At 49.6% G+C, this 19,019-nt stretch overlaps 1 protein-coding gene across 16 annotated transcripts in view; it reads left to right on the top strand.

Annotated features, from left to right (window-relative positions):
* The window catches only part of MYC (MYC proto-oncogene, bHLH transcription factor), a 295,153-nt gene that overhangs the window by 145,530 nt on the left and 130,604 nt on the right, over window positions 1–19,019 (top strand). For 9 of the 16 annotated variants that reach the window (XM_064268071.1, XM_064268070.1, XM_064268074.1 and 6 more), the window contains exon 7: window positions 17,752–17,822. The exons of 5 other annotated variants lie outside the window; for them this stretch is intronic. The gene's annotated coding sequence lies outside the window, so the exon portion shown is untranslated. The remainder of the gene's footprint in view (window positions 1–17,751; window positions 17,823–19,019) is intronic. 2 more of the 16 variants (XM_064268077.1, XM_064268080.1) reach the window with 1 other exon arrangement.

The following is a 19,019-nucleotide window of genomic DNA, read 5'->3' on the forward strand; positions in this document are numbered from 1 at the left end:
AACACTGAAAAAAAAAAATATGTTGCCAGATGTAGTGTTTATATGAGGCTTGCTGACCGCCTGTGGACAGTGTCTTCATTGGGAATTTTACTGAACATACAGAAGAAGGCCTTCACAACGCTAGTTCTCTTTATTGACTTTAATATTTTATTGTGCTTAAGGTAAAAGTTTACCCAGCAACTTGGGTTCCCATTGAACAATTTCTATACAAATTATTCATTGATATTGGTTACACTTTTCACAATGTGTCATCATTTTCATTCATTCCGTTCTGGTTGTACCATTTCTAATACTCTAGTTTCCCTGCCCCCTTACCTTCTCATCGCTGCTTTAGAGTCATTTTTGACCATTTGGTCTCTTGTAGATGATGTTTACTCACAGGTCATATTCTTTATGAGTCAATTTGTCTTTTAGCTAAAAGGCTATGGCTAGTTCTCTTATCATTCATTTGGCAAGTATTTATTGAGGACCTGCTATGTCTTAGACGCTGACACTGACCCATAATAACATCTTAAGACACATGCATTTTGGCAGGAGGTTCTGAACTGGCAAGGGGTAACCTCAGTGATAATTTAGGGGGATCAGTTAAGAGAGTTTTCAGTGTGGAGCATGCCGTCCAGACCCTGAGTTACACACAACCTCAAGGACTCATTTGAGTGGGGTCTGGTCCTCATTTGTGTCAGCTGCTGTCACAGTCACTCAGCATCCTGCCTTATCGCTGCGATTATTGAAAGAATGTTGTCTTTGGAGCATAACAAAACCAGGATTTGAAGCTTTGCTGCTTCATGGCTGTGTGGCCTTGCTCAGGTTACTGAACCTCTCTGAGCCTCACTGTCTTCCTCAGCAAGTGAATAACACCTCCGAGTCTCTAGTTCTTACCCAGTGCTAGACAGTTAATATTTGCTCTCTAAACGTTAGTTCCTGCCCCAGAGGGCCTGGGGGCCGCTGGCTGCCTCCCTCCCTCACTCCAGGAGCAGTCTCCTGGCTTTTCCACCTGGAGCCTGTGGGGTGTGAGGATTGAGCCCCCTTCTCTCCGGCGAGTGTTCAGTGTAGGAAGGCTTGAGAAAACACTGGCCTGTGGAATTCGGAAGTTAATGAGGGAAGCAGATTCCAGGAGGGTCTCTGTTTGACCTCCTGCCCCTTCCCCGACCTCCTGTTATCCCTGAGCAAGTTGGAAGGCGATTGAAGCTTTATAGCAAGGGCACAAAACACTCTGAAGTAGCGGGGCAGGACGGTGGCCCTGGCCAGGGTGAGTGAGTGTGAGCCTCTCCCTTCAGTGCCTGGTTACCCCAAGAGAGGCCTGGAGCTACCGAGGAAGCCAGTCAGGACATCTGGGAAGAAGAAGAGCATATTGGGTAAAGCTGTGAAAGGACTCTCAGCTGCCCAAAGGAGGAGCTGAGGAAGGGGCTGTGGGAGAAATCTGAAAACATACACGGGAACCTTCTTTCCATTATCCTGACCTTAGGGCCTGAGTGGTGTGTTCACTTAGGACTAGTGGGGCAAGATAAAAGGAGTAGCCTTTTGCTGACTGGTACAGTTTCAAAGATGTAGTCTCTGTTTCTTGCTTCTAGAACCTTTGGCAGAAAGGCTATGGTGTTGGAGACCAGAATCAGGCAGCGAAAATGCCATCGTTTATGATGTTGGAGCCAGAGCAGGGCAGGGAAATGGCCGTGATCATTGGGCCTTGCTAGACCAGGCTGGTCAAGGGCAGGTGCCCAGAGCCTGGCCAGTCCCTGGGACCCCGGGACTCAGGGGCGGTGGTGAGCCTGCCATGAGCCTCTGGGCCTTGGCTGTGAGCTGTGTTCCAGTCTGCCCTGGCTGCTTTCTCATCAGTCATCTTGCTGGAACGTGGGTTACTTCCCAGGGAGGGGGTCTGGGGTCGGGCCTTTCCCCCTTTTCTTTGTGTCATAACCTCGTAAAAGTGTTCGCCTCTCTGATAGCTGGTTTTCCTGGGCAGTTGCTGGGAATGGGGGCTTTCCCCCCATCCTTGCCGCCACCATCTATCACCCCACATTGCGGGGAGGGGGGATTCTGGGGAGAGAGGGTAAGTCCCACCTGATTACTAGGAACTGAGCTGACCCTCCTCCCCCATGGAGGCTTATCTAGCTTGTACCAAGGGGTAGCTGCTGGTGGTGAGGTCTCAGAGTCACTTGAAAGTTGGGGACTGGGCTCAGGAGGAGGTGCTGACGTAAACATATAAACATTAACTGGCAAGCTGCCAGCTTTCTGCTCTCCCTGGGTTCCAGGAACTCCTGGGTGCACGTTCAGGAAAGTGGGGATGCTCCTAATAAAAAGAATTTCCCCAGTGGAAAAAATGCTCTGGGGGTGGTGGGGCATGTCGGAAAACCTGGGACCATGTCAGCGCCTGCTCTGGGCTTCCTGGCTGTGTGACCTGGTGTGGGATGCTTGGCCTCTCTGGGCCTTTGCTTCCTTATTTGTGAAGCTGGCTATTGTGAAGATTAGATGCCAGGAGATGTAAAACTGGGCCAGTTGTTAGTCCCTGTTCTTCTAACCCGACAGAGAGTAAACCCTGAATCTAAACCAGATGTGCGAGTCACTGCCTGGTTTGGAGGCCTTCCTGTTGCCTGATTGTTGAGTCAGCTGGGACAAGTTTTGGAATCTTTGAGAGGCTCTGACTCCTCCTCCCTCAATGGGATGACTGTCCTTGCTTGGTGCCCCTCATGCAGCTGTTGAGAGCTGAAGTGCGGCTTTGTGGGACTTCTCAGTAGCAAGGAGGTGGCAGAGGTCATGCGGAAGGAAGAGCACACTCCTTTATGGCCAGGAAGCACTGGACCTCTGAGGTGCACCTCCAAGGTGGAGGCAGCCCTGCCCCTTTTAAAGTGATGGACAGCTGGAACCCGTCTGTGCTCTGGGCCAGCACTTGGCGGTTTCCTCCACTTTCCTCTGTCTTTGAGAGTTGTCTCACCCAATTGTGGAATCTGCTGCTGAGTTTTGGGGTAGTTTCTTGCATAATATGAATTGTTCAGATCTGAAACACAAAACAAGAGGTAACAAAAGGTCACTTAATAACCCTGTTGTTGTTGGGTGCCGTGGAGTCAATTTTTGACTCATAGTGACCCCATGTGACAGAGTAGAACTGCCCCATGGGGTTTCTTAGGCTTTAATCTTTATCGGAGCAGATTGCCAGGTCTTTCTCCTGAGGAGCTCCCGGGTGGGTTTGAACCGCCTACCTTTCGGTTAGTGGCCGAGTGCCTAACCATTGGACCACCAGGGCTCCTTCCCTACCACCCAGGACTAGCAAGTGTTAACAATGTGACAGGTTTGCTTTAGGTCATGTCTTGGGAACAAATAAAAAACACAGTCTGCAAGCCCCCTTTTCCTGTTCCACTTCCTTTCCTTCATAGAAGCACCATGCCCCTGAACCCGGGCTCCACTTTATTGCCATTATTCGACATCTTTTGCAGTCCTGTTCTGTGTGTTCTCAGATTCTTATGTAAGTAGCATCATGGACGTGGTTTCTGCAGTTGGCTCTTCTCACTCATCAGTGTGTTTGGGTTCCGCTGCTGTTCTTGTTAATTCTTTCCCTCGGGGTGAGTTTTGTTCTGGGTTTTGGCTCTTGTGAGCAGGGCTGTGGAGACAGTCCTTTGCATCACATGGTGCATATAGGAGCTTGCTGGGGGTGTTCCCAGGAGTACCAACTGCAGGGAATGCTGTTTTCAGCCATGCCAGAGGCTGCCCAGGGACTCTCCGGTGGGATGACCTGTTTGCAGGATGCCTCACCCCTCAGGGCAGGAGTGAGTCCTGTCTGCTGCTGTATCCCTCCTTACATGCAGGGCCTTACACGTTTGAGTGGGATCAATTCTGGGAGGAGATGAGACAAGCCCTGCCAGGAGGATGGAGTCACGGTGTAGAAGGAGCAGTGTTGTGGCCACCCTCTGCGGAAGCAGTGCTTAGTCACCAATGTTAACACATGGGAGCTGGTGGCGGGGGCGGGGGGGGGGTAGTGAAAAAGTGATGCTGAAAGGGTAACTGTGAAGGAGAAGCAGAGGGATCTGAGCCTGGCTGTGGGTCACCAGGCGGGAGGCAAAGGTCTCAGGAACCATGGTGGGGGTGCCTTTTGGGGAGCCAGATGCAGAGGGCTTATGAGGCACCAACTCAGGTGTGAAGAGCTGGAGAGGGGTCCTGGAGAAAGGGGCATGGGATTGCGGGCTAGAGGTCTGGGGTGGAGTTTGGCCCAGCCCTTCCTCACATTCATTGGTCAGCTCTTCTTTTAACTAACACTTACTGAGCCCCGGAGCCCTGGTGGCGCAGTGGTTAAGAGCTCGGCTGCTAACCAAAAGGTAGGCGGTTCGAATCCAGCAAGTGCTCCTTGGAAACCCTACGGGACAGTTGTACTCTGTCCTAAAGGGTTGCTGTGACTCGGAATCAACTCAATGGCAAGAGGTTTGCTTTGGGTTCGGTTTTGTTGAGCCCTTACTAAGTGTGGACACTGAGAAATTGAGAGAGCCCTGTGGGTTTGCTGAATATGCATATTTGCTCCTATTAGGTATTTTATGTTGCTTCGTTTTGTTTAATCCCTGTAGCAACCCTGTGAGATTGCTGCAGTTATCCCCATTTCAAGGATGAGGAACTAGAGGTTGAGCCCAGCTCCAAGTTCGGGTTTACCTGACACCACAGCCTGAGTCTGTTCTGCCATTTAATATGCAACAGAGCACAGTGACTTCAGAGGGCCTGAGCCAGCCAGCCTGGGTTGAATCCTCACTTTGCCATTTGCTAGATGTGTAGCCTTGGGCAAGTTAGTTAATGTCTCTGGACCTCAGTTTCCCCATCTGTAAAATGGAGTCATAATAGCCCCCTCCATGTGGGAAGGGTTTGAGCTTTAAATGAGAAACTGTGTCTGAAGTCTTTAGCATAGCACCTGATACATACCGAGCGCTCAAGGAAGTGTAGTCATGGTTCTGGCTCCTGCGTCACAAGTGACCCCACAATGATTCAGAGAGGATCAGGAACTTGCCGACCATCACACAGTCAGTTTGTGGTAGGCCCGGCCTGGGTGAGGCTATTCCTCCAAACTGGAGCTGCTTCCCCACCTGCCTTCATGTATGGTCCTTAATGACCACCTGGGTTACAGTTCTCCTCTCCGTCTCTGAGGATGGTGCCAAGAGGCCACAGAATGGTTCCTTTGTCCTGGATGATAACCTGAGGGACTACAATGCTTCCAAAGAGATGGAGGAAGCCCCAACAAACCAGGGAAGAATGCCGGCTACTGCTTGCAGGGTTAATTAAGCCATTCATGGGGCTTCATTTGCTCTCTAGTTAACGCCAAAATAAAGGCTTCCAAATGGCTTCGCAGTTTCCAGTTGACCTTGCATTTTGAATTCAGACAGCACTGGCATTTTGCATCTTCCTGAGGATGATAAATGTTTAGATAACAACAGAGATAATGATAAAAGGAAAACTGGGGGAGATTCAGGAGTGGGCTGAGCAGATTGCAATCCCCTAGTGTGATGAGTGGGTGAGAAGTGGCTTAAAGGACACCTCTGATGTCTTCTGCTCCCAGGTGGTGGGCTGAGAGGGGCACTAGGGGAGGAGGGCTTTGTCAGTGCCTTCCTGGCGCTTCTACAGAACGAGTTTTGTCCCGACCTGCTCTGTCAAATGTTAAGGTCTTAAACATAATGGTCGAGGGCGTTGATGTGTCGTCATTGATAGTTTGGTTGTTTTGCCATTGTGAAAAGCCAGATGCCGTGGAGTCAGCTCTGACTCATGGCGACCCCACGTACCACATAAGGTTTTCAATGGCTCAGTTGTTGGAAGTAGATCGCCATGCTTGTCTTCCGAGGTGACTCTGAGTGGACTCAAACCTACAACCTTTTGGTTAGCAGCCATTTGCACCACCCAGGGGCTCTGTGTCATTATTACCTTTTATAGAATGACTGCTATGTGCTAGAATTTAAATAATTCTCTCAACAACTCCAGGAGGTAAATGCCATAAGATCCTCATCATATAGGTGTGAACTGAAGCTCAGAGAGGCTCGGACACCGACTAGTAAGGACAAAGCTGGGATTCCAACCATTACTGGAATTCCTGAACACATTCATCAGGCTGCCTGCTTCTTACCCAAGAAACGTGAAACCTCGTTGTGGTAATGGTGGACTCTGGCCCCAGATGGCCAAGAGGGGCCCCCCGAGGGCACTCCTTCACCCATTGGAGGTGATACTGGCCTGTTATGTTTACAGTCTCCATTCTCCTGCTGCATCTCCGGAAGTCATAACCCACTGGCTGGCATGCCGGGGGATGACAGGAAGTTATTCCCTGTGTCTCTTGGCTTGCTGGGGGGGACGCTGGCCTGGCAGCCATCAGGGAGAGGGCGTGGGGCAGGCAGGGAAAGGAAAACATCAAAAACAAACAATTGTGACTGTATTGCAGATGAATTCCTGGATTATTACACCGTGGCTCAAATGACCAGGTTTGGGTCAGGTAACCTGGGCTGCAAAAAGAGAATGCAAAACGTTTCTGCTTTTCCATGTACTGTTAGCCATTTCCAAGGTTTCCTAAGTTATCATCCTGGTGGTCATAGATTTTGGATTTTCAGAGATCAGGTTTTATGAGTTTGTGAGGAGGGGGTGGTTGGGCCGGGGTAAGGGAAGGGTGGTGGTTGAGGAAAAGGAAAAGTGGGACAGATACACCCACACCCAGCTCCTTCCTGATTGAGCTTCCCTCCCTCCAAACGGCGAACAAGAGGCTGATTCACCGGCTCCACGGAGTTGATCCCTGAGCCTTCCGTTGACTAAGGAGGAAATTCTGTTTCAGTTATTCTGCGACGGCCTGTCGCTAATGGTGTTCTCCATCTGAGTCTGATGGCTGCCTCATCTTTTTGGAATTTGATTTTTTTTTTGTACTATGTAGAGGCGACATGTGATACAATTCTATGAAACAGAACCAGATTTCACTCTTCTGCACACAGTTATTATTGGGTATTCTGGTCTTCAAGATGGCCAGCAGCTTGGTGGGCGACTCCCTATCATCAGTTTAGCATTTTTATTCGTCCATTCTTTTGATTTAGTGTTCTTAACCCCTGGTGGGACTTTCCCTGACAAACTCCCATCGTCTTGGGTCTTGAGATTGGGTCTCAGGATGGCTGGCTTCCTGGCTTATTTTGGAGTCCGATGGAGAAGCTCTTTGGAGTATAGGTGAAAAAGCCACCCAGAGATGTTGGGACCACTGCCATGGAGGGGGTAAGCAAGCCACAGCCTACAAGGTGACTTCTATAGAAAAATTTCTATGGTCTTTGTCCCTCTCCTAGTCCCCACCGCTCTGGGCTTTAAAGCCAGCTATGGCTTAGCTTGTCTGCAAAGCCTCCTTTGACTGCCTGGCGGAGTTTGTTGCTCTGTCCGATGTGGCTCCTGCCCCTGGTGGCTCTGTCCCTCCTGCTAGCCTGTGAGCATTTCCAGGGAAGGAGCGTGTCTTGGCCCACTTTGTATTTCCAGAGCCCCTGATACGCGGTCAGTTGTGTTTGCTGGATGAAGAGCTTTGAAGAGACCTGGATAAGACTGTTCAGAGTTAAAGGCAATGGAATTGGGCAGACCTCTTTTTCCCCTTATATGTTGGCTGCTATTTACCATTCAGATAATTAGTAAATTTAAGTGGATGTGTGCTGTGTTCTCAGGGTGGTTGCTGGGAAGACCACTGTGTCAGCTGTGGTCACGTTGGCCCCGACTCATGGCAACCCCATGCATACCAGAACAAAACGCTGCCTGGTCCCCCACCATCCCCAGGATTGGTTGTGAATTGGACTGTTGTGGTCCATAGGGTTTTAATTGGCTGATTTTCAGAATAGATCTCCAGGCTTTTCTTCTTAGTCTGTCTGAGTCTGAAAGCTCCACTGAAACCTGTTCAGCATCATAGCAACAGGCAAGCCTCCACTGGCAGATGGGTTTTGGCTGCACGTGAGGTGTATTGGCCTGGAATGGAACCCCGGTCTCCAGTGTGAAAGGCGCCACTGAACCACCAGTGTTCCCCTGGTGGGAAGACATACCTCCCTTAATCAGGGAAAGCAAAAGGAAAGTCTGCATAAATGCGTCTTTAAGGTGAGCTTGAGTTAGACAGCCTGGGTTTGAATCGTGACTTTGTCACATGTACTAGCATGTGATCCTGTACAAGTTGTTTTTCTGAGCCTCAGTTTCCCCAGCAGCAAAACGGAAGTGGTAAGAGTGCTTACTTCAGGGGATTTTTTTTTTTTTTAATTGTGGTTTAGGTGACAGTTTACAGCTGAAGTTAGTTTCTCATACAAAAATTTATACACATATGGTTATGTGACCCTAGTTGCTATCCCTATAATGTGACAGCACACTCTCAGGGGATTGTTTTAAGGACCAGATGAGATAGTGTTGTAATGTTTAATAGGAGGTAGTGAGCTCCATGGGGAATGAACCGTGGATGCCTGTTTTCCATTTAAGGGCTAAGTGGACAGAATGGGCCTTTAAGAACTGGTCTGGCTCTGTGGGCAGGACAGTCAGTGAGGCACTGAGCAGGCATGAAGTGGGAAAGCTGACGTGTTGAAAGCTGGGCAGGCAACACTGGGCAGTGGTCAAGAGGGACCCAGGACTCCAGGGAGGTAGTGACCAGCCCATTGCAGTGGAGGCTTGTGGGGAAATGTTTGGCAGAAGGACTTTGAAGCTTGTGGAAGGAGGGCGCTGCACGCCATTTTTCTTTTCACATTGTACACGAAATCTCTAGGTCCTTGCAGAAGGAGCCCTGGTAGCCCAACGGTTAAGCACTAGGCTGCTAACTGAAAGGTTGGAGGTTGGAACCCATCCAACATCTCTGCAGGAGAAAGACCTGGCAATCTGTTCCTGTAAAGATCACAGCCAAGAAAACCCTATGGGGCGTTCTGCTCTGTCACGCGGACTTGCTGTGAGTCAGAATCGACAGTGGCCTCACAGGGCCAACATTTGGTGCGTGCAGCACCAGGGGGGAAGGCGGTTCTTCTAACAGGTGGGACAGAGGCTGCGCATGGGGGGGACCAGCGCTAAGGTGCCTAGAGTGGGGTACAGGGCAGGATCTCAGTGCACATCTCCCGTGAGGTCAGCTCTGCTAATGTGGGGCTGTAGGAGCAGAGGTGGTGGACTCTTTAGCAGGGCCCACAAAGGACTTGGGTCTCTGGCAGTCATACAGGGTAAGGGTAGCTGGCAGGAGACACAGGTGTGATGGTGGCTGGGAGTGGGGTGTTCATGAAAGGCATGGGGTGATCAAAACGTGCACGAGAAGGTGACGTTTCAGCAGCTCATTTTTGTTCCTTGGCAGATTTACCAGCTGTGGACTGGCTGGGCCTCTCTGAGCGTCGGTATCTTCATCCAAAACCTGGGGATAAGAGTATCTCCTAAGAGTGGCAGATGTGAGATCCTGAGCTGAAGTGGTCATGTGGGGAGGAGGCCGACAAAATACTGATTTCCTCCCTTTCTTTCTCAACTTTTGGCAACACTGGTGGCGTAGTGGTTAAGAGGTATGGCTGCTAACCAAAAGGTTAGTAGTTCAAATCCACCAGGTGCTCCTTGGAAACCATACACGGCAGTTTTACTGTGTCCGATAGGGTTGCTGAGTCGAAATCGACTCGATGGCAATGGGTTGTTTTTTTTTTTTTCTCAAATTTCTTATTTCCCTGGCAGATCTCTATCAGGTTGATCATCCGTGAAGACTTCTTTATGATAATACTTAGGTTAATAACTAATGATTATAGCCGACATTTAACTAGTGTTTATTAAGGCCTGGGCAATGTGGATTAGGCCTCATCGATTATATAATTAATTTTTTGTAATAGTCCTAGGAGGTAGAGTACTGTAATTAGCCCCATTTGACAAATGAAAAAAATGGAGGATCAGAGAGGTTAAGTACCCTGCGTGAGGTCACACAGCTAAAGGCGACTTTGCTGGTATTCCATCCCCAGAAGTCTGGCTCCAGAGCCTGTGCATTTAACCACTGCACTAACCTGCCTTCAAGAGAATCTCTGTGTGTGTATGTATGCTGAAGGGTGATAGAAATTATGCTAAGGCATTTTTTTGTAAAATATTGGTGTGCTAGGCTTGCATATAGAAGCCTTGAGAAAGGTATCGCAGTTGAGGGCCATGGGAAGGGATGGGGGCGTGGACTTTGCTGCAGCCTCCCACACTTGCCAATTCCAGGGCCTGTGTCCAGAGTCCTGGAACCCAGATGGCACAGTGGTTAAAAGCTTGGCTGCTATCCAAAAGGTCAGCAGTTTGAATTTGCCAACTGCTCCTTGGAAACCCAGTGGGGCAGCTCTGCTCTGTTCTGTAGAGTCACTATGAGTTGGACTTGACAGCATTGAGTTTGGGTGCTCATAGTCCAGGGCAAGCTGGGGCCATGGACAGCCGTCCCCTCTCCTGCCTGCTCTGAACTGGGCAGGCTGGACGAATTCCGGTAGATGGCCGACCTCCCCTTTTGTTTATAGCCTCTGCTAAGGTCTTCCCCCTGTTGACGGCTGTGCTCCTTTGTTCTGGGCTGTGCTTGAAGGAGCCTGTATCTGTGGAGTTGATCCAGCCATCTTTGTGTTGGGAGCTGGACCCAGGAGTGTGCGCTGGGAGGGCCCCTGAGTGCATTTTTGAGACCCACAGAACAGAGCCCGAGTGGCTGCTGACCCTACCGCCTAGAGGTTAACCTGGCTGGCCTTGCAAAGCCTCTCTTTTTGGGTGCTGTGGAGTCAATTCTGGCTTGTAGTGACCCACCCTAGAGGACAAAATAGAATTGCCCCGTAAGGTTTCCTAGGCTGTAATCATTACAGGAGCAGATCACCAGGTCTTTTCTCCCGTGGAGCCGCTGGTGGTTTTGAACTGCTGACCTCTCATTTAGCAGCCTAATCGAGTGCTTAACCATTGTGCCGCCAGGGCTCCTTTGCAGAGCCTCTGCGAGCTGTAAATGACAGCAGCTGAGCACTCCCAGCCCTGCGAAAGAGGGCTGGAGGTCCCAGAGGAGGACACACAGCCACAGAGGAGCAGGAAAGCCCGTGGGAGTCTGCATGCATTTTCCCTCTTGTGTTTTAAAAAGTAGTAGTTTACAAACTCCTGTGTGTCTGACGCTGCGCATGGCTCCTTTTTTCTTATCATCACTTCAACCCCTGCGTATTTTTCCATTTTATGGATGAAGAAACTGAGGCCAGGGAGGTCCAGGAACTCACCCAAAGGCACAGCAGTAGAACTAGGGCTTCGCCCCAGGTGTGTGGAGTCATATGCTTGCCCCACTTGCCATGCTCTCTGCTTCTTGAGGTGCCATGTAGAAAAGAAGAGCTCTCTGCTGTGACCAGATGTCAGTGCTGCCTGGGAAGTCCTGGTGCCCTTAGGCCTCAGACTCCTCTTATCTTATGGGAAGACAGAAAGAGCAGCCTTACTGTCCGTAAACTGTTTTAACTGAACCTCACCGCAGCTTTACGGGTGGTGGTTGTTTAGTAATGGATAAAGAATGGGTGCGGTTCAGTGTGGGGAAGCTGGCGGATGGGGAAGGGGCAGGGGAGTAACTGGCTTTTCAGGAGACCTGCATCTGAGTTCTCCTTATTATGTGATCCTTTGACTTCTCCCAGCTAAGCTTTGGTTTCCTCAGATCCTACGTACTTTAAAACTATGTGAGCAGGCCTTTGGAGCCGGCATTCTATTCACTCTGCATAAATCTGTACTAAACATACAGAGGAGTCCCTGGGTAGCACAAATGGTTAACGTGCTGGGCTGCTAACCAAAAGGTTGGAGGTTCGAATTCACCCAGAGGCACCTTAGAAGAAAGGCCTGGCAATCTACTTCTGAAAAATTAGCCATTGGAAACCTTGTGGAACACAGTTCTACTCCGATGCACATGGGTTGCCGTTAGTCCCAGTCGACTGTAGGGAAACTGGTTACTGGTTAAACACATAGAGGGCTAAGGGAGAAGAATAAAGGTTTGTTGTTGTTGTTAGGTGCTGTCGAGTCAATTTTCAACTCATGGACATATAACAATAATATCTAAGTAAATTTCTGAGTACTTCCTAGGCATCTTCTGAATGGTTTACATGTGTTAACTCATGGCATGCACCCAGTGACCCTACAGAGTAGGTGTATTGTCACCATTCCCATTTTACAGATGAGGAAACTGAGGCTTAGAGGAGGTGCGTAGTCTTAGCAAGCAGGTGGTGGAGTGGATTTGATCCCAGGTGCACTCTGCTGCTCACAGTACTCCTTTAATCCGAGGGCAAACCATCTTCTGCAGGCAGATTCTTCCACCCATGTTGTTCTATTGTTATTCCACATCCACCCTAATGGGAAAGTTTTACTATCCCCAATGAGCAAAGAAGGGCCCTGAGCTGTTAAGGAATTTGCCAGAATTTGACCAATTGTAAATTGTGGCGCTAGAACTCAGGTTCGCCAGCCCCCAAATATAGAGTCGGTCTTATATCCACTTCTCTAGCCTCTCCTCCTTTCTTGTTAACTTCTCAGCTCAGCTCACGACATGTGACCTGGTCCCAGCAGCCTTTCTGCCCAGGTGGCCCCATAGTGCCTGTGCTTTCCCTGCAAGGGGTGATTCCCCTGCCATCCTCCCTGTCAGCTGTCAACTCCAGGTACGGGTGGGGTCCTCCTTATATCAGCCCACTGCACCTGGCATTTAAACCAGGATTCCCTCTGCACCTGCTGTGCCCTGAAACCCAAATGTCCAATGAACTAGGCCCAGTGTGTGTCATTCTGTGTTGGGAAGCCAGGGACTTCCAAGGTCAGTGCTGGGTCTGTGACCCTCGGCTCTTTGGGGAAGAAGGGGGATTGATGGCAGATGGCCAGGTAAGGCTGAGACCCTGCTGAATCCCATCTGCCCATGGGTGGTCAGGGTGCCACACCACGTGTTGGCAACTTCTTTTGGGTTCAGGCCTCATAAAGCTCTCAGTCTGGAAACACTTTCTTTTGTGAGGCCTGCCCTCTCCCCTGCTGTGCCCATTTCCTCCTCTCTATCTGCAGTGGAACTTCCAACTTCCAACTTCCCTACCTAGAAAGACACTCTAAGATGGTATTGAGTTATCATTGTCTTTCCTTCTCTCCACTGCCTCTGTCCTTCCTGACAGGTCCCATTTCCCAGCTATGATGGATTGAATCGTGTATGTATTATAAAGCCTAAACCCCTATACTTGTGGATGTAATGCCAGTTGGAAATAGGATTTTCTTTGTTATGTTAACGAGGCTATCTCAGTGTAGGCTGTGTTTTAAGCTAGTCACCTCTGAGATGTAAAAAGAGCAAAGTAGGAGCAGAGAAGGAGCGCAGACTGAGAGGAAGATACAGGCCACCTGAAGATCACCAAGAAACATGGAGCAGAAGCTGAAGGAGGCAAGGATTTTCCCTCAGAACGGACACAGACAGCCTTCCCCTAGAGCTGGCACCCTGAATTTGGACTTCTAGTGTCCTAAACTATGAGAAAATAAATTTCTGTTCATTAAAGCCACCCTTAAGTGGTACTTCTGTTACAGTAGTGGTGAGACACTAAGACAGCAGCCCGCTGGAAGGAGTCATGTTCACTGCTCTCCCCACGGCCTGCAGAGCCTCTGGCAGCCTGTCCCTGTAAGGAGTTTGTGGTTGCACACAGGGCTCTGTATCCACTCTGGACCTGCCGGCAGGACCCCACAGCCCAGCCTCCCACACCAACCCCTGGCCATCCTTGGCACCTGTCAGCACTAAGTGAATGTTCTTAAAGCAGGACCCCACAGCCCTGCCTCCCACACCAACCCCTGGCCATCCCTGGTGCTTGTCACCACCAAGTGAATGTTCTTAAAGCAGGACCCCACAGCCCAGCCTCCCACACCAACCCCTGGCCATCCCTGGTGCTTGTCACCACCAAGTGAATGTTCTTAAAGCAGGACCCCACAGCCCAGCCTCCCACACCAACCCCTGGCCATCCCTGGTGCTTGTCACCACCAAGTGAATGTTCTTAAAGCAGGATCCCACAGCCCAGCCTCCCACACCAACCCCTGGCCATCCCTGGTGCTTGTCACCACCAAGTGAATGTTCTTAAAGCAGGACCCCACAGCCCAGCCTCCCACACCAACCCCTGGCCATCCCTGGCACCTGTCACCACCAAGTGAATGTTCTTAAAGCAGGACCCCACAGCCCAGCCTCCCACACCAACCCCTGGCCATCCCTGGCGCTTGTCACCACCAAGTGAATGTTCTTAAAGCAGGACCCCACAGCCCAGCCTCCCACACCAACCCCTGGCCATCCCTGGTGCTTGTCACCACCAAGTGAATGTTCTTAAAGCAGGACCCCACAGCCCAGCCTCCCACACCAACCCCTGGCCATCCCTGGTGCTTGTCACCACCAAGTGAATGTTCTTAAAGCAGGATCCCACAGCCCAGCCTCCCACACCAACCCCTGGCCATCCCTGGTGCCTGTCACCACCAAGTGAATGTTCTTAAAGCAGGACGCCACAGCCCAGCATCCCACACCAAGCCCTGGCAATCCCTGGTGCCTGTCACCACCAAGTGAATGTTCTTGAAGTAGCCAATGAGTTTGCCACACCCTTGTTCCGAATGAGCAGGGGACCCAACAACAAAAAATCAGACAGCCCGATTAAAAACAAAAAGCGGGCGAAGGACTTGAAGAGACAGTCCTCCAAAGATGATAGACAGGTGGTCAAAAAGCACATGAAAGGTCGCTCAGCATCATTAGTCATCAGGGAAATGCAAATCAAAACCAGGACTTGACATCCATGAGAATGACTGTCTTAAGATATATGGAAAATAACAAGTGTTGGAACCCTCATCCATTGTTGGTGAGAATGTAAAATGGTGCAGCTGCTGTGGAAGATGGTCTGGCAGTTCCTCAAAGGGTTAAACATAGAATTACCATATGACCCAGCAACTCCACAAGTAGTATTTACCCCAAAGAATTGAAAACACATGTTCACCAAAAAGCTCTACACAAATGTTCATAGGAGATTTAATAGCCAAAGGAAGGAAGCCATCTAAATGTCTACCAGCAGGTGAATGGATAAGCAGCCTGTGGTATATACACACGGTGGAATACTCTTCAGCCATAGAAAGGAATGAAATTTTGATACATGTTACAATGCGGGTGAACCTTGAAAACATGCAGAGTGACAGAAGTTAACAACAAAAAAAAGATCAGATATTGTGTGACTCTGTTTATGTGAAATATCCAAAATAAGCAAATCCATACCTGTTGCCATCAAGTCGAGTCCATCTCATAGTGACTTTATAGGACAGAGTAGAACTGCCCCATAGGGTTTCTAAGGCTGTAATTTTTACAGAAGCAGGCTGCCACATCTTTCTCCCACAGAGGTGATTTGTGGGTTCAAACCACTACCCTTTTGGTTAGTAGTCAAGCGCTTAACCACTGTGCCACCAGGGCACCTTGGTAAATCTGTAGAAACAGAAAATAGATTGGTAGTTGCCAGGGGCAGGAGGGAGGGGAAGATGGGAAGCAACTGCTTATGCAATACCAGGTTTACTTTTGGGGCGATGAGAACATTTGGAACTAGACAGAGGTAGTGGCTGCACCGCGTTGCAAGTGCACCAAATGCCCTGGATTGTTCACTTTCAGTAGTTAATTTTGTTATGTGAATTTCTCCTCGAAAACAAACAAAAAAAACCCCCAAAAAACAAAAAACACGGCGCTGATATTGCAGGTCCCCTTACGTAAAAAGAGGGTATCTGGAGCACCTAGTTCATACCAGGCACCATCTCCAGCACTTAATCCCATTGAATCAGGCAAAGATAGAACAGGCCCATCATTTCCATTTTACAGATGAGAAGACAGAGGCTGAGTCAAGGCACATAGTTTGTAGTGGCAGAGACAGGTGGGAAACCAGGGTCTGACTCTGAGACACCTGCTTCCGATCACTTTGCTATACTCCTCTTCCTCCTCAACACAGAAGACTTTGGTTTGACTTAAGACTCTTGGCTTGTGTCAGGTGTCGCCCCAGCCCTGGGGAGCTCGGCCCTCAGGCCTCTCTGAGACGCCTGCCACTTACTGCCACGTATCCCAGTCCTCTGAACTGCTGCCCGTGTTCCATGTCCCCTGCAAGGCCTTCCTTGGCCATCCAGCCTATAGAGATCTTTTCCCATCCCTGACTCCTCGCGTGCCACTCTTAGGGAGACAAAAATTTGTGGCCTAAAGGAAACAAAAGACAAGAGTTTGAGTCATTGTCTAACTGTGTGATCACGGATGTGTCTCTTAAACCCTGAGACTCAGTTTTCCTAAATGTGCAATGGAAGAGCGCCAACACTGCTGTGATATCTTCTCCAAGGGTCATTGTAAGGATTAATTACATCCGTGTCTGGGCAAGTGCTTGGAGAATGGAAAGACACCTCTTGGACATGAGTAACAGTGACGATGACTGATGTTAGATGTCCCTCCTTGAATCAAGTTCAAGCTTCTTGCGTGCTCAGCAGAGAACAGGCTCAAACTCCAAAATCTAGCACAGAGCTTGCCAGGCTGATTTGTTGCAGGAAAGGTTGATTGAATAAGCAGTAGGCAGACCTGAGTGTGGGCTTGGTCAGGGATTTAGACTTCTTAACGTCCTTTGCAGGAGTTCCTGGATGGTGTAAGCAGTTAACGTGCTTGGCTGCTATCTGAAAAGTTAGAGGTTCAAGTCTACCAGAGGCACCTCAGGAAAAAGACCTGGTGATCTACTCCTGAAAAATCAGCTATTGAAAACCCTGTGGTACACAACTGTGCCCTGACACAAATGTGGTCACCATAAGTGGGAGTCAACTCACTGGCAGCTGGGTTTTTTAAATATTTTTTTATTGTGCTTTAAGTGAAAGTTTACAGTTCAAGTCAGTTTCTCATACAAAATCTTATACACGCTGTTATGTGACCCTAGTTGCTCTCCCTACAATGTGACAGCACACTCTTTCTCTCCACCCTGTATTTCCCATGTCCATTCAACCAGCTCCTGTCCCCCGCTGCCTTCTCATCTCGCCTCCAGACAGGAGCTGCCCACATAGTCTCATGGGTCTACTTGAGCTAAGAAGCACACTCTTCACCAGTATCATTTTCTGTCTTATAGTTCAGTCTAATCTTTGTCTGAAGAGTTGGGTTAGGGAATGGTTTTAGTTTTGGGCTAACAGAGAGTCCAGGGACCATGACTTCTGGTGTTCCTCCAGTCTCAGTCTGACTATTAAGTCTGGTCTTTTTACTAGAATTTGAGTTCTGCATCCCACTTTCTCCTGCTCCCTCAGGGATTATCTGTTGTGTTCCCTGTCAGGGCAGTCATTGGTGGTAGCTGGGCACCATCTAGTTCTTCAGGTCTCAGGCTGATGGAGTCTTTGGCTTACGTGGCCCCTTCCGTCTCTTGGGCACATATTTTCCTTGTGTCCTTGGTGTTCTTCATTCTCCTTTGTTCCAGGTGGGTTGAAACCAATTGATGCATCTTAGATGGCTGCTTGCTAGCTTTTAAGATCCCGGACGCCACTCACCAAAGTGGGATGCAGGATGTTTTCTTAATGCATTATGCCAGTTGACCTAGATGTCCACTGAAACCATGGTCTGCAGACTCCTGCCCCTGCTACTCTGTCCCTTGAAGTGCCTGCTTGTGTTCAGGAAACTTCTTAGCTTTTGGTTTCGTCCAGTTGTGCTGACTTGGCAACTGGTTTTTTAAAACGCGCTTGCAAGCACTTAGCCCAGGACCGTGTATATAGTAAACTCTCAGGAAATTGCCATCGACTGCTTTCTCTGCATTGTTTATAACCAAGCGGGAGATGGGGGATTTCCTTCTGTTCTCTGGGTGATTTTGGCTACCTTTTCTTTCATAGCAGGAATTGCTGCAGGAAGACAGGACAGACGAAGATGAAGATGCTCAGCTTCGACCCCCCTCCCTAATGAGGTGTGTGACCTAGGACAGAAGCAGACAGGACTGGCATTCCTGGTGGGAAGTTGTGGGGCTGTCGCCCTAAGCTTGGGGGGAGACCTGCATCCCTTCCGCCTGTGCTCTTTGTCTTGGTCCCATTAGTCTCAAGAGCACTGAGCTCAAGAGTTATGGGTCAGAAGTCAGAGGCCGTGCTTTTCCGGGCACAAGTCAGGGGCCAGAGAGCATCATTGTGGTTCTGATAGTTGGGTGGATTGTCATTTTGAGACCCTGATTGAGGCCGCTGAAAGGTCTACGTGTTACTGCAGATTCTCTCACCGCCAGCCATGTGACTTTGGACAAGGCAGCTCATGTCCAAGTCCAGTTTTCTCATCTCTAAAACAATGAGTCGGGGTAAGACTTAGAGGATCTCTCAAGTCCCCTTTGGCCTGAAATTTCCATGATTCTGGCAGTCTAGTGTGGGTGTGTTTGACAGCCTCTAGTTGCAACCATTTTTGTCTCACTTGCCCCCTCTCTGCCTGTCCCTCCATTCGTCTACTCACCCATCTATCTACCCACTCATTCATTCACCCACTCACTTACCCACCTAGCCATCCATCCACCCATCCATCTACCCACTCATCCATCCATCTACCCACCCACCCACCTATCCACCCACCCGTGTATATCTATCCATCCATCCATCTTCACTCACCCGTCCCTCTGGGCCAGGCCTTATGCTAAGTTTTGATGATACAGAGAAGAACACCTACTCACAGTCTCGGATGGGAGACAGGTACTGGAATATAAAAGTAAAATGGAATGTAACGAGTGCTGTATTTCAGAAAAGTGCAGGCTGCTCTGAAAGCAGCAGAGGAAGCCAGCAAATCTGTTTTTAAAATCCTTTAGTGAGGATTCTGGCCTGCTTTCTCCGATGATTCAGGCTCGTCTTGATGCAGGGGAGCGGCGTCAATGACCTCAAAAGGCCCCATTTAGCCACAGGAATCTGTGATGTGGAGTTCTCAATTGCCGGCTTTGCTGCAGAAAAAGAGAAAGAAAGACAGGAGAAACAGAGGGGCCGGTCAGCCCTGCTGTACATCGATGTTTGTGGAACCAGACCTCTGTTTCCGGGAGCGGCAGGCTGTGTGGGAGGCACAGCGTGGCTTGGAGGGCCAGCAGTTTCTTGGCCGAGCCCTCCCTGTGTGGTGGCGGCGGCTGGCCTGGCCAGACCTTCCC

Source organism: Loxodonta africana, chromosome 14 (genome assembly GCF_030014295.1).
Source record: "Loxodonta africana isolate mLoxAfr1 chromosome 14, mLoxAfr1.hap2, whole genome shotgun sequence".
In the NCBI taxonomy this organism is placed as follows: Eukaryota; Metazoa; Chordata; class Mammalia; order Proboscidea; family Elephantidae; genus Loxodonta; species Loxodonta africana.